The following is a 13,259-nucleotide window of genomic DNA, read 5'->3' on the forward strand; positions in this document are numbered from 1 at the left end:
TATAAAGTGGGCCATAATGAAGGAAAGTATTATTCCAACATATGGAGCAATTGGTGGTTGAAGCAGAGAATGAGGTTCAGAGGCATTTACATCTTAAAAGACCTAATCTATACCTCTGTCCCAGCCATAAACTCAAACCACCGCAATGGCTCCACTTCAATGTACAAAAGTGTGACATTCAGGTAGGGAGTATTTGAACCTATTGCTTGGCTCTATACTAGTCAAGTATCTTTTTATTATTAATGTAAAATGTAGATGGTGTACAAAACAATCTTCACTATGGCAGTTCATTTACACAGCTAGGCTGCTAGACACTCAGGGTCACATTTTGCATGTCTACATTTCTGTCTCTTTACCTGTCCCGATGGAACCCTAATCAACCAAACACAGTCAACATTATTAGGATAAGCAGAGGGATAGTTGTCAGAAGTGAAAATCCCTGTCTTATTATTAAGCAAAGTTGCACAGACACCTGAGAAGTGAAAAATAGACATATAAATTGTATGAATCACTGGTGGAATAGACTTATAATAATATTAATAATGAATTGGTGGGCAACAGGATAGGAGGTATTAACCTTCTATTAGATTAAAACTGCTGGAATTTTAATCTTAAAATCAAATGAACCTTGAGTTTAACCCTTTTATGTTGAAGATAAAAGATCCTTAATGCCTCAATGCAGTGTTACAACTTTCACATGTGTTAGTGAAACGGAACGTATCTTTACAACTACTTTGTGCATCCGGGTGAATTATACTTTGTTTGTTCAGGCCAAATTGACCCTTCATTTCATGGTAAAAATTACATTTCCTGATATTTTACTCTTTTTTTTTCAAAGAAAACTGGCCAAATTGTAAACAATATAATTTTTTTTTTAAATCTAGCTGTATCTTTCTTATTACTATATGACCCACCAAAAATAAATAACCCAGAATGAATTTGAGATGCAAGGGGATGCCACATATGTGTACATTATTTATTGTGTACACCCATAGTAGGGCCCAGAGACAAACGTGCACATTTTGTTTTGTTTTTTCAAAACATTTTTTTTACAAAACTGTAAAAATTCACTTAAAATGCAATCATAAAAAAGTATAATTTCTAATGTTTCAAACCCATAAAACTGGAATGTACAGGAACTTACTGCATTGATAAAGTCGGTTAATTTTAGTGACATCCAAGACACTCAGTCCAATTGTCTGCCCAATAGGCACATTGGGGTCAGGCTTGGGGACAATTGTAGGTTTGTTTGAAGTGTTGGTAAATGCATAGCTGGAAAATGTTGAATGGAGATAACATTGATATATTACCTTAAAAATATTTTATAATTCATGGGTAATTCACCAGCTAACATAAAATTCATGACTTACGCATCATAATGCATCACTGATTCGTTATCATATGGACTGCCCAGGTTATTAATGTTCGCTTTAGCAAAATTACCCCAGTATCCTGTAACAAGACAAAAGCAGTGGTAATGTCTCTTTTTTGAAAACATGGCTAAATTCGCTTTGTGTAAATGTCTGCAGTACCTTGAGAGATATACTGGAAATTGATGTCAACATAATTGTCACGATCACTTCTTACATGCTCATGGTAGAAGCCCAGGGCATGTTCTAGTTCATGTTGTATAATCCCCCTGTAGATGCAGCCTCCACCCAATGAAACTGTCTGGCTTCCACCAATTCTTCCAATATACGAGTAACAGCTAGAAATAGTAAATATACCGTTCAAAAGAGTTATGCTTTAATACCATTTGGGAGCCTAAGACAATAGTTGTAAAATTTTAAGTGGAACCAATTGACTCTGTTGACACTAAGCCCCACTCCCTCTCAGTCACTTCCATTTTTCTACTATATACTCAATGTTAGCAGCGCTGGGATAAATATTTTATGTCCCTGTGCTATTTCTGCTAGGTACATAAAAACCAAGAAGCACCTTGTTGTTGGCTTGTGACTTTCACATGTATTTGCGAACGTACAGAGGACTTACATAGTTTTTTTTGGAGGAAATTAAAAAGAGAAGCCATCATGCACAAATAGGTACTGTAAAGTCTAAGGTGTTTATGTTTCAGATGCTCCCTACTGTTTTCTTTATGTGAAGAACTATGATAGACAATAGAGCAAAGATGTATAGAATGTGGGACTTTAAAGATACTACATATGCATGAAAACACTATTAGCTAACTGCCCCTTTGGGGTGGTGCTGCCCACTGTGCGCCCACCTTGAGGTATCTTTTTGTCCCATGGCACTCCGGTTATACTGTGACCATCAGTCATCATCATTTACCATTTCTCCATTTATTTCCATCTCTTTGGTCCAGCACTGTCCCTACTGTGGGTCGTGGTGCTGATTTTTGGTTACCGGAAGTAATATATTTGTCCGGGTTTTGGTATCCGGTTCCCGGTCTTTCAGTCCATGGGTCTTGGACCTCCCCTTTGCGTCTGCTTGGCGCTGGTGCGGCGTGACGTCACGCGCTGCACTTTGGCGCCATGGGGAGGGATATTTAAATCCCAAACATTTGATGTCTGCTCTGGCAGCTTGGCAGCAGTTGAACACCTCGGCACTAGGTAAATTTACAATGACAGATAGCTGGATCGGTGTTTCGTTGTGCATTTAACTTGGAATCAAGCACTGTCTTGGGTGTTATTTTTGGTCTTTTCTTTTTTAGATCATCATTAGTTATTTCTTCGCTCTCTTTGGGGTATAGGAGCAGACTATCTTTTGATATTTCCTGCCCTTATGCTCTCTCTCAGCTGCGGAGATTGGAATGTGACACAGCTCCTTACACAGCAGTGTGATATCTTTAAGGTGAGCAAATACTCTTAAAGATCTAGAGACACACTACATATATACATTTTTTACATAGGATATTGATGCATATCGTTTCAGAAACTATGAAATAGCTGTGCCTTTCTTGGACTTTCTTATTGATGCATCTTCATACTCGTTGTTGTGCCCTTGGTCCGCATGAGCTCCCAATATAGACACTTGCTTGTTTTTATCGGATAACGGTGAGTACGGTCCATTGACAAGGCGGTGTTGTGGACTTATGCCCCTTCTATCCTAAATACATTTTTCTTTTCTTTTTTATAATCTATGATATATATCGCAGATATCGTTATCATTTTTCTATTTTGGACGGCTTATTAACTACAAAAACATACATCCCTCCCTACGGGTGATCTGGCAACTTTCTTGGACTGTCTAGGCAGCAAGATCTGAGGGGCTTCCCCCCCTCCTCCCTGAACACCCCTGGAACTGCGGTCTTCCCGGAACTCATCATTGAGGTATGGAGTTGACGTAGGGGTGGTGTCTGTGGTAGTTGAGGATTTGGAGGTGATGGGTGAAGGGTGGAGTTGGGATGGGTTTTGGGTTTTTTTTTTTTTTTTTTTGATGGAGTCATGGTTGTGCAAGCTATAGAGCTACTGACATGTATAAATGTAAATACTTTGTGTCATTTCAAATACTTTTCTCTTGTAATTATTTCTTGTTTCTTTTTATACATCCAAGGTTGATCATATCATATGTATTGTCATTAAGTAATCAAATATCCTCGTCCATTTTCCTGATGAAGCCTTCCCGGCGAAACATGTTGAAATCTTTGGACGTGGTTACGTTTAGATTTATGTGACTACAGTCTTCTCCTTCATTTGTCAATGTTTGGTAATGGATGTTTACCTTTGACTGTGCTTTTTCAATAAATATTTATATAATTTTTACTTAATAGTGTTTTCATGCATATGTAGTACCTTTAAAGTCCCACATTTTATACATCTTTGCTCTACTACTTTTAGGGATGTTGGTACAAAAACTCTTTGTGTTCTCTGAAAACTGATCTCTACCCGATTCACTTGCTATGATAGACAATAGACAACCTTACCCATCATCAGGAACGATGTTGATGTAATCATCTTCTGTTGTAAGAGGCACAAACCTCACTCAAGTCAATGTCTCAAACTTGGCCATGGCCAGCAAAATACTGTTCAGGTCACTGGGACCTGAAAACAGAGATAGAAGGTTGGGTTTCTACAAATAACAAATAGCAACGAATACTTCAATGCAAGAGAAAAAATAGGGAACTCACTGTAGCTGGATGCTATGATGTAGGGAACAGGAACAGTACTATTAGAACTTTTAGGCCAAAGGCAAGAAGGACAGTTTATTGCGCTGCGGTCATTCTGTACCAGCATATCGCCTCAATACATGGGTGTTTTGTTATCTGAAAATACAGAAAATAGTTGTAGATAATGCACTAAAATGTATTGGATTTTAGCTGCCCATACACTGTGAACTGGCTGAAGTCTGCTATGTGGGTGGCTGTGTCAGTCCACTCTCACCTGACATTCTTTGATTGAAAAATGGACGGATCCAAACAGATAATCTTAGAACTGACAGTGGCTGTATCTAATCAGATGCAGTACAGTACAGTGTTGGGGTATACAACAGAATAGAATAGGCACAGTGGGAATCTGTGCATCCGAAGGAACCTGTTAGATATTTTCATGCAGTCCAAAGGCCCAGCTTTACTCAGTTCTTTGACACAGCACAGCCCTGTTTGGCAGGGGGGGAGACCTGATTTTGCTCTGCTGCCGTGAAGTAACGCTTACAAGTCTGGTAATCTCATGTGTCTGTCACTCTGCTCTCTCCTCCTATTACAATGGAGCATACACTACAGTACAGCTAACATACTCTTGTGCTACTTCTCCCACCTCTAATCTGAGCTCTACAATGAAGGTACTTACATCGCTTGCATTTAAAAGAGTACAATTAAGATGTAGTAAGAAATACGGAGCTGCAATAACTTATGATTTTTTTTTTTATCTACCTGGAGTTCAGCTTTAATTTTAGATTTAGAACTAGAAATTACAACAGAAGAATACACAGTTTTACTAGAGATATTGATGCTGATTTTCTACTAAATTTCCATGCAAAGTGCAATTTCCAAAGTTTTCAAAGTGAACAATGTATTTGCCTTTATTAAATCAACCTCTTTATCTCACACGTTTCACTGCAACGGTAAAAGTGAATAGAAATAACCCACCAGTCTTTTTAGAAATGGAATAGTGATTTTAAAGACTCATTCAGCAATGAGGAAGATCTTGTAATCTAAGACAAGAGTGCCATATTTCTCCTCACACGCTATTGGCTAGTCCATCAGTGCATGATTTAAAGGATTCTGAAACTCATAACTTTATTGAGTATAATTGGTTATTGTCTATTCCCTTGCCTGGATTTAGCGCCTTCATAATGCAGTAAAGAATCCTGTGGATTAGAATAATTGAAATAAAAAAATAATTCAGTGCTATCATAAATGATCCAATGTGTGACTGATATCAAAAATGAATGTGACTGTGCAAGCTGCAATTTTTATGTGACCCACACAAACCATAAATAATAATCAAAAATAAACTGTGCTAAAATAAAGATGTGAATAATTTATGAAGAAAGTCTATATGCATAAAAAGCAAGAAAGTCCAAATGGTGACGTGATATCTGAAGGATCCCTAATCGTGGATAATTTCACCAAGAAATTTTGACAGTTCAGAGAAACACGTCCCCCTCATAAAATGGCCATTTACCAGCTCCTAAGACCTCCTGTTATAGGAGGTCCATGACATTGTGGCTATATAGCCAGCCAGGGCCTTTGGTCATCCAGAGAGATCGCGCTATTAAGCCTCCACTGCCTAATGGACTCGATCCCATAGGGGTTCCAAGAAAAGATAAAGCCTCCATAGTGTAAAGTATTAAGGTTTATTTAGGTAAAAAATATGCTGCACTTACATCGATAGAAAGTAAAACTCGCAGATATAAAACAAGCCTGCCAACTCAAAATGCAGGAGAAGGTGTTTCTCTGAACTGCCACAATTTCTTGGTGAAATTATCCACGATTAACGGATCCTTCGGATTTCACGTCACCATTTGGACTTTCTTGCTTTCTATGCATATAGACTTTCTTCATCAATTATTCACATTTTTATTTTAGCGCAGTTTATTTTGGATTTGAATAATTACCTTTATTAGCTTTCAAAATCTTGCTGAAGATCCCTTGCGGCACTTCGGAGTCTTCACTCTTTGGGGCTGTATATAAACAATAAACATTAGGCACATCTAGTGAAAAAATCGCAACCAAAAAATGAAAGTGACTTTATTTTTTTGTAAATATTGAACCTATTTTATTAAATGAAATATCAATTATTGAAAAAATAGGGTAGCTCTACAAAGCTATCCCTGATCTGTGAAACTTCTGGTTGGGAAAGTCTTTGCCTGTATCACCATGATTATCATAAACACTGTCACCTAAGCAAAGGGAGATGACTTTAAAAAATACCCTATTGCCAGGGTCTAAAAAACATGCAGACGATTATATGTGCATTTAGCATATTTTAGGAATGTCATTAAATGTAAAAAATCTTCCTTGTGTAAACAGCCGAAAGCTGGAAATTGCTGCTTGGACGTGATGTCATCAGCCCCAGCAGACTTAGAGCTTTCGCTCAAATGACACTTTATAGTATTCCTCTTCATTCCTCCCCCAGCAGCTAAATCAAAGTTTATGTGGGGAGGTGAGGGGAGGGACAGAGATGCTGGGCCAGCACAGACAGTAATTGGACACTCCCAGAAGAGGGGAGGGCTAAGAGAAACAATGAGGGAGGGGGCTGTGCTAGGGAAGTGATTCTCAGAGTAATCAAAATTTCATTGCAAGTTCAAAGCCACATTGCAGGTGAATAATAAATCATTTATGGGAAGGAAAAAACTGCAAGCAAGCATTTAAAATACGGTAATTTATTTTTCTAAGGGTTTTATATAAATTTAAATTGGTGAAAGGGTCTCTTTAAAGTAGGTATTTTTACCATAAGTGCTATAAAAATGTGGGATGGTCTTTCCTAGAGGCTGGATCTAGATGGAGAAGGAAAATAATTTTATAGATTATCTGGCCAGGCTGATTAGGGCCAATGGAGCAGTGCAAACAATTTTTGATTTAGGAATTAGGATTTAGGATTAGGAATATTATAAAAAGGGACTAATGAATGGGAGGAAAAAGCAGAACAAACAAAACAGTTGAGAGAGAACAGAAAGAAAGCAAAAATGATTCCTTAAATAAGAATGTTAAAAAGCTTGCCATCTTTATTCACTGCAAGTAGATGGTACTGAAAAGTAAATGTTTTGTATTAATATCCTTTTTCAAATGGAACACAATAATAAGAGATAACAGGTCTTGACCCCAACTCATCCCCATCCAGCAGAGTCCTCCTCAGCCCCATTGGAAAGCTCTCAAAACTGAGGTGAAATCCTTTCTTAGACAGATGTTACCACAACAGTCATCATTGGAAGATTTTACCGTATTCCCTGTTCTGTTCCCAAATATAACATGTTGGATTTCCCCTCACTTTCTGTCCTAATGGCAATGGCCTTTACAAAAGTCAAATCTCCTTACAGGAGACCCAGGCTGTAATAAGGAAGTGTTAAGATCTAACAATATTCCCACCACTTTATCAAAAACTAAGGGGATAACTATTTTGGCTAGATTTACACTTCTACTAGCTAATATTGTCAATAGGGATGAGCTTCGAGTTCGAGTCGATCTCATGTTTGACTCGAACATCGGCTGTTCGCCAGTTCGCCGAACAGCGAACAATTTGGGGTGTTCATGGCAAATTCGAAAGCCTCAGAACACCCTTTAAAAGTCTATGGGAGAAATCAAAAGTGCTAATTTTAAAGGCTTATATGCATGGTATTGTCATAAAAAGTGTTTGGGGACCTGGGTCCTGCCCCAGGGGACATGTATCAATGCAAAAAGAAGTTTTAAAAACGGCAATTTTTTCAAGAGCAGTGATTTTAATAATGCTTAAAGTGAAACAATAAAAGTGTAATATTCCTTTAAATTTCATACCTGGGGGGTGTCTATAGTATGCCTGTAAAGGGGCGCATGTTTCCCGTGTTTAGAACAGTCTGACAGCACAATGACATGTCAAAGGAAAAAAAGTCATTTAAAACTACTCGCGGCTATTAATGAATTGTCGGTCCAACAATACACATAAAAGTTCATTGATAAAAACGCCATGGGAATTGTCAAAAATGTTAAAAATGACAAGAGACAGTTTTTGATAATTCCTTTATTTAAAGTCTTCTTTCAATCTTCTTCGGGTCTTCTTCCTTCTTCCTTCCTTTTTCCTTCGGTTTCTTCCTCCATCTTCTTCTTCCTCTGCTTCTTCCTCCGATCCTCTGCTTCTTGCTCCGGTGTTCTAGTCCGGCATCTTCCTCCGCGGCGTCTGCTTCCCCGCTTTGTTCTTGGGCCGCTCCGCATCCATGGGAGGCTCCCGCTGTGTGACGCTTCTCTTCTTCTGACACTTCTTAAATAATGTCCACCCAGTGACCCCTCCCCCTCCGACGCACGGGGACTTCATGGGGACTTCCCCTATGGCTTTCCCCGTGACGTCAGAGGGGGGCATGGTCACCCGTTATGTAACCGGGATTTTCCATGGATTTTTCCGACGGATGTTGGCTCAAACTTGTCTTGCATACACACGGTCACACAAAGTTGTCGGAAAATCGGATCGTTCTGAACGTGGTGACATAAAACATGTTCGTCGGGTCTATAAACCGGGCAGTAGCCAATAGCTTTTGTCTCTTAATTTATTCTGAGCATGCGTGGCACTTTGTGCGTCGGATTTGTGTACACACGATCGGAATTTCCGACAACGGATTTTGTTGTCGGAAAATTTTATAGCCTGCTCTCAAACTTTGTGTGTCGGAAATACCGATGGAAAATGTGTGATGGAGCCCACAAAAGGTCGGAATTTCCGACAACAAGGTCCTATTACACATTTTCCGTCAGAAAATCCGACCGTGTGTACAGGGCAGTAGACTGGTCACCAGCCCCGTAATATAGACCAGAAGCAGGAGGAAGACTTTTTCATTCATCTTGTTCTGAATTCTACAACGTAATGTGAAATATCTTCTCTCTTTGACGCCTGGTGATATTTCTAAACCCCTTTCCACTCTATATAATGTACTCCTGGGTTGGGGTTCTCCTAAGATAGCGAAATTATGGGACAGATGGCATGCAGATATTCCTTCATTGGATAAAGAGGACTGGGAAGACTGTTTGGATAATGGCCCTAAGCTAGTGGTAGCATCTAAAGACAAACTAATTCAGGTTAAATTTATCCATAGGATTTACTATACTCCTCAGAGACTTCATCGTATATTCCCCGACAAAGATCCCATGTGTCCCAAATGTAATGCCGCACAGATTGAGGCAGCTATACCCGTGTATAGAATCACATATATTAACTGAGACTGTCCATGGAAATTCGATAAAGTTTGGGCTCCATGGCTTTCCTCCTAATGTTCTATAGTCGATGTGTGAATAATTTTTTTTTTTTTTTTGAGTTGTGGGGGAGACTCTAGGTACTAGAGGTCCTGTTTTGTATCTATAATTCTTACAATATTAATATACTCCGATGCATTATCCCTTAGACTGTCTGTACCACCTTGATCTTTGAGCGTTCATGTTAATCTGTCATGTAATGTTATGTACTATGTCAATTAGTATTTTGTATCTTTCCCTTTTGTGACAATAAAGCACATCTGTTTTGTAAAAAAAAGAAATATCTTCTTTCTGAAGCTTGGTGTGACACTTAGCTTCTGGATCACCTTTTATACAGGTACCAGAGAAGATCTGACCAATCATGAGACAGGAAACCAAATGTCAAGAATGACCTTAGTGGACATGTATGGGAATTAGAAATGTATAATTATCTCATGTATGACATTATGGTCCTTATTATTTTATTATTGTCTTTGTGTTCTGCTGTCTAACTTGTAATTGATTGTCAGGGTCTCCTGACAATTGTCTATAATGACATAAAAAGTTCTTGTTTAAGTAATAACATCATCAACTGTTTTTTTTCAGCTAAAATGTAAATAAATTGGAACTGGCAATGTAATTTTATATATTTTTTTGTATTCAAGGTTATACACATTCTATGAGATAATTAATCACTACAGTGCCATGAGCAATGATGTTGTGCAAAATGCAAAAACCCATAGTAAACTACACACGATAGGATTTTCCAATGGAAAATGTGTGATAGGACCTTGTGGTCTGAAATTCCAACCGTGTGTAGGCTCCATCACACATTTTCCATAGGAATTTCCAACACACAAAGTTTGAGAGCTTGCTATAAAATTTTCCGACAACAAAATCCGTTGTCGGAAATTCCGATCGTGTGTACACAAATCCGACGCACAAAGTGCCACGCATACTCAGAATAAATTAAGAGACGAAAGCTATTGGCTACTGCCCCGTTTATAGACTTTACGTACGTGTTTTACGTCACCGCGTTCAGAACGATTGGATTTTCCGACAACTTTGTGTGACCGTGTGTATGCAAGACAAGTTTGAGCCAACATCCGTCGGAAAAAATCCATGGATTTTATTGTCAGAAATTCCGATCAATGTCCGACCGTGTGTACAGGGCATAACAGATAATTTCTCTTTTAATCTGAAATTTGATCCTATGAAATTAAAATCTGATTGCTTAAAGTGATATTAAACTCTAATTGTTTTTAAAAAAAATAAACATATTATACTTACCTGCTCTGTGCAGTGGTTTTGCACAGAGGAGCCCAAATCATCCTTTTCTTGGGCTTCACGCGTCTCTCTGCCGATGAGAGAGCCTTTAGGAGGAGGGAGAGATTGTGCCTTTATTGTGGCCAGGCAGGTCACTTTTTGAAGTCTTGTCCTACCTGTCTAGGGAACACCTGAACCTTGAGGTCCTGTCATGGACAGACCTTAAGTGGGGTTGTTTCGTACCCAGTTATCCAGAAGGATAAGCCCCTGGTTTCAGTCACCCTTTCTTGAGCTGAGTCGTCCATCGAGATACAGGCTCTAATTGACTCTGGGGCTGCAGGCCTGTTCATTGATGCTGCATTTGTATCACAGCACTCGATTCCGCTGCAGGTGCATGACACTCCACTTGCCATTGAGGCTCTTGACGGGAGACCTCTACAGCCTGCCCATGTGACTCATGAGACAGTTCCGTTGTCCATGGCCGTAGGGGCTCTTCACCATGAGATAATCCAATTCCAAGTTATTTCCTCACCTAGGTTTCCTCTGGTTATTGGTTATCCTTGGTTACAGAGGCACAACCCCTCTTTTGATTGGCTCCGTGCTGAGGTTCTCTCCTGGTCACCACAATGCCGTGAGACATGCTTCCAGAAGGTAGCCAAGGTCCTGTGCACCTCTTCACTCTCCTCCCTCCCGGAGGAGTACCGCGATTTTAGCGATGTCTTTGACAAAGGTCAAGCCAGTAGATTGCGCAATTGACCTTTAACCTGGGGCCATACCCCCTTGTGGCCGGGTTTACCCTTTGTCAGTCTTGGAGGATAGGGCCATGAAGGAGTATGTTGCAGACGTACTTTCTCAAGGTTTCATCCGCAAATCCTTGTCTCCTGCTGGTGCTGGTTTCTTCCTTGTGAAGAAGAAGAGTGGTGAGCTGAGACCTTGTATTGATTATAGGGGTCTCAATCATTTCACGATTAAGAATGCCTACCCGATTCCATTGATTAAAGAGTTATTTGACCGCCTCAAGGGAGCAATGGTTTTCACAAAGCTTGATTTGAGAGGAGCATACAATCTCGTGCGGATTAAAGAGGGCGATGAGTGGAAAACTTTGTTTAATACCAGAACAGGCCATTATGAGTACCTCGTAATGCCTTTTGGCCTTTGTAACGCCCCGACAGTTTTCCAGGAATTTATTAACGTAATGTCCTCCGAGATTTGTTGCAGTTATGTGTGGCGGTTTATCTCGATGATATTCTCATATTTTCCAAATCCCTGGAGAGCCACCACAGAGATGTCTGTTGTGTGCTTCAGAAACTAAGAGAAAACAATTTCTATTGTAAACTGGAGAATTGCGAGTTCCATCGTGAACAGGTAAATTCCTGGGCATGTCATTTCCACTGCTGGTTTTTCGATGGACCCAGAGAAACTTTCGGCAGTCCTACAGTGGCCCCGACCCAAGGGTTTACGTCCTCTGCAGCATTTCCTGGGCGTTGCCAACTATTATCGGAAGTTTATTTGTAACTTCTCATCTCTAGTCAAGCCCCCGACTGATATGACCAGAAAGGATGGTAACCCAAACACTTGGTTTCCGGAGTCCATTAAGGCCTTTGAGAGTCTCAAGGCTGCCTTTGTTTCTGCTCCTGTGTTGGCACAATCCGATCCTACGTTGCCTTTTCTCAGAGATGTTGATGCTTCTGAGACTGGAGATGGCGCCCTTCTGTCTCAACGTCCTAACTCTGAGAGCGCTATGCATCCGTGTGGCTACTTTTCCAAGAAATTGTCACCTGCAGGGTGAAACTACGAGATTGGTGACAGAGAGCTTTCATTTTAGCCCTGAAGGCATCTCCTTGAAGGTACCACTGTGTCGGTTCTCATTCTTACTGACCATAAGAATCTTACATTCTTGTCTGAGGCTAAGCACCTCTCTCCCAGAAGGGTGCAATGGACTCTTTTCTTGTCGAGTTTTAATTACATTGTCTCATTCTTACCCGGTACTAAGAATTTACGGGCTGACGCCTTGTCATAACAATTTTCCTCCACTTCCAATTTGGAGTCGGTTCAGGTTCCTGTGATTCCTCCTGATCTAATTCTGGCTACGGTTCGCGCCAGTCTTACTTCTCCTTTGGGTGACAAAATTCTTGCTGCTCAGGTCCATGCTCCTCCTGCGAAACCTTGCGACCGCTGCTTTGTCTCAAAGAGTCTCCTTACTGCCGTACTCCAGACTTACCATTCTCCCAAGGCAGCTGGCCACCCTGGGAAGAATCAACTCGTTTGGGCCATTTCCCAAAATTCTGGTGGACCAGTCTACAGGTTGATGTAACTGCCTTTGTAGCTGCCTGTTTCGTGTGTGCTCAGAGTAATACTCCACGACACCTTCCAGTGGGCCTCCTACAACCCATACCCAATGGAGAGAAGCCCTGGACCCACCTGTCTATGGATTTTATTGTGGAGTTACCCAACTCCCAAGGCAACACTGTTATCTAAGGAACTGGCTTCCATTTCTGCTTGGGAGATCTTTCGCTTACATGGGCTACCCAAGGTGATTGTCTCGAACAGGGGTAGTCAGTTTGTTTCCCGGTTCTGGCGAGCCTTTTGTGCACAGTTGGGAATTCAGCTTGCTTTCTCCTCTGCGTATTACCCGCAGTCTAATGGGGCCGCAGAACGAGCCAAGCAGTCTTGGAGCAATTCC

The 13,259-nt window shown here is 40.4% G+C and overlaps 1 pseudogene; it reads right to left on the minus strand.

Annotated features, from left to right (window-relative positions):
* The window catches only part of LOC141117100 (embryonic protein UVS.2-like), a 128,615-nt pseudogene that overhangs the window by 3,629 nt on the left and 111,727 nt on the right, over nucleotides 1-13,259 (minus strand).

This window comes from Aquarana catesbeiana, linkage group LG13 (assembly GCF_042186555.1).
Source record: "Aquarana catesbeiana isolate 2022-GZ linkage group LG13, ASM4218655v1, whole genome shotgun sequence".
Classification (NCBI taxonomy): domain Eukaryota; kingdom Metazoa; phylum Chordata; class Amphibia; order Anura; family Ranidae; genus Aquarana; species Aquarana catesbeiana.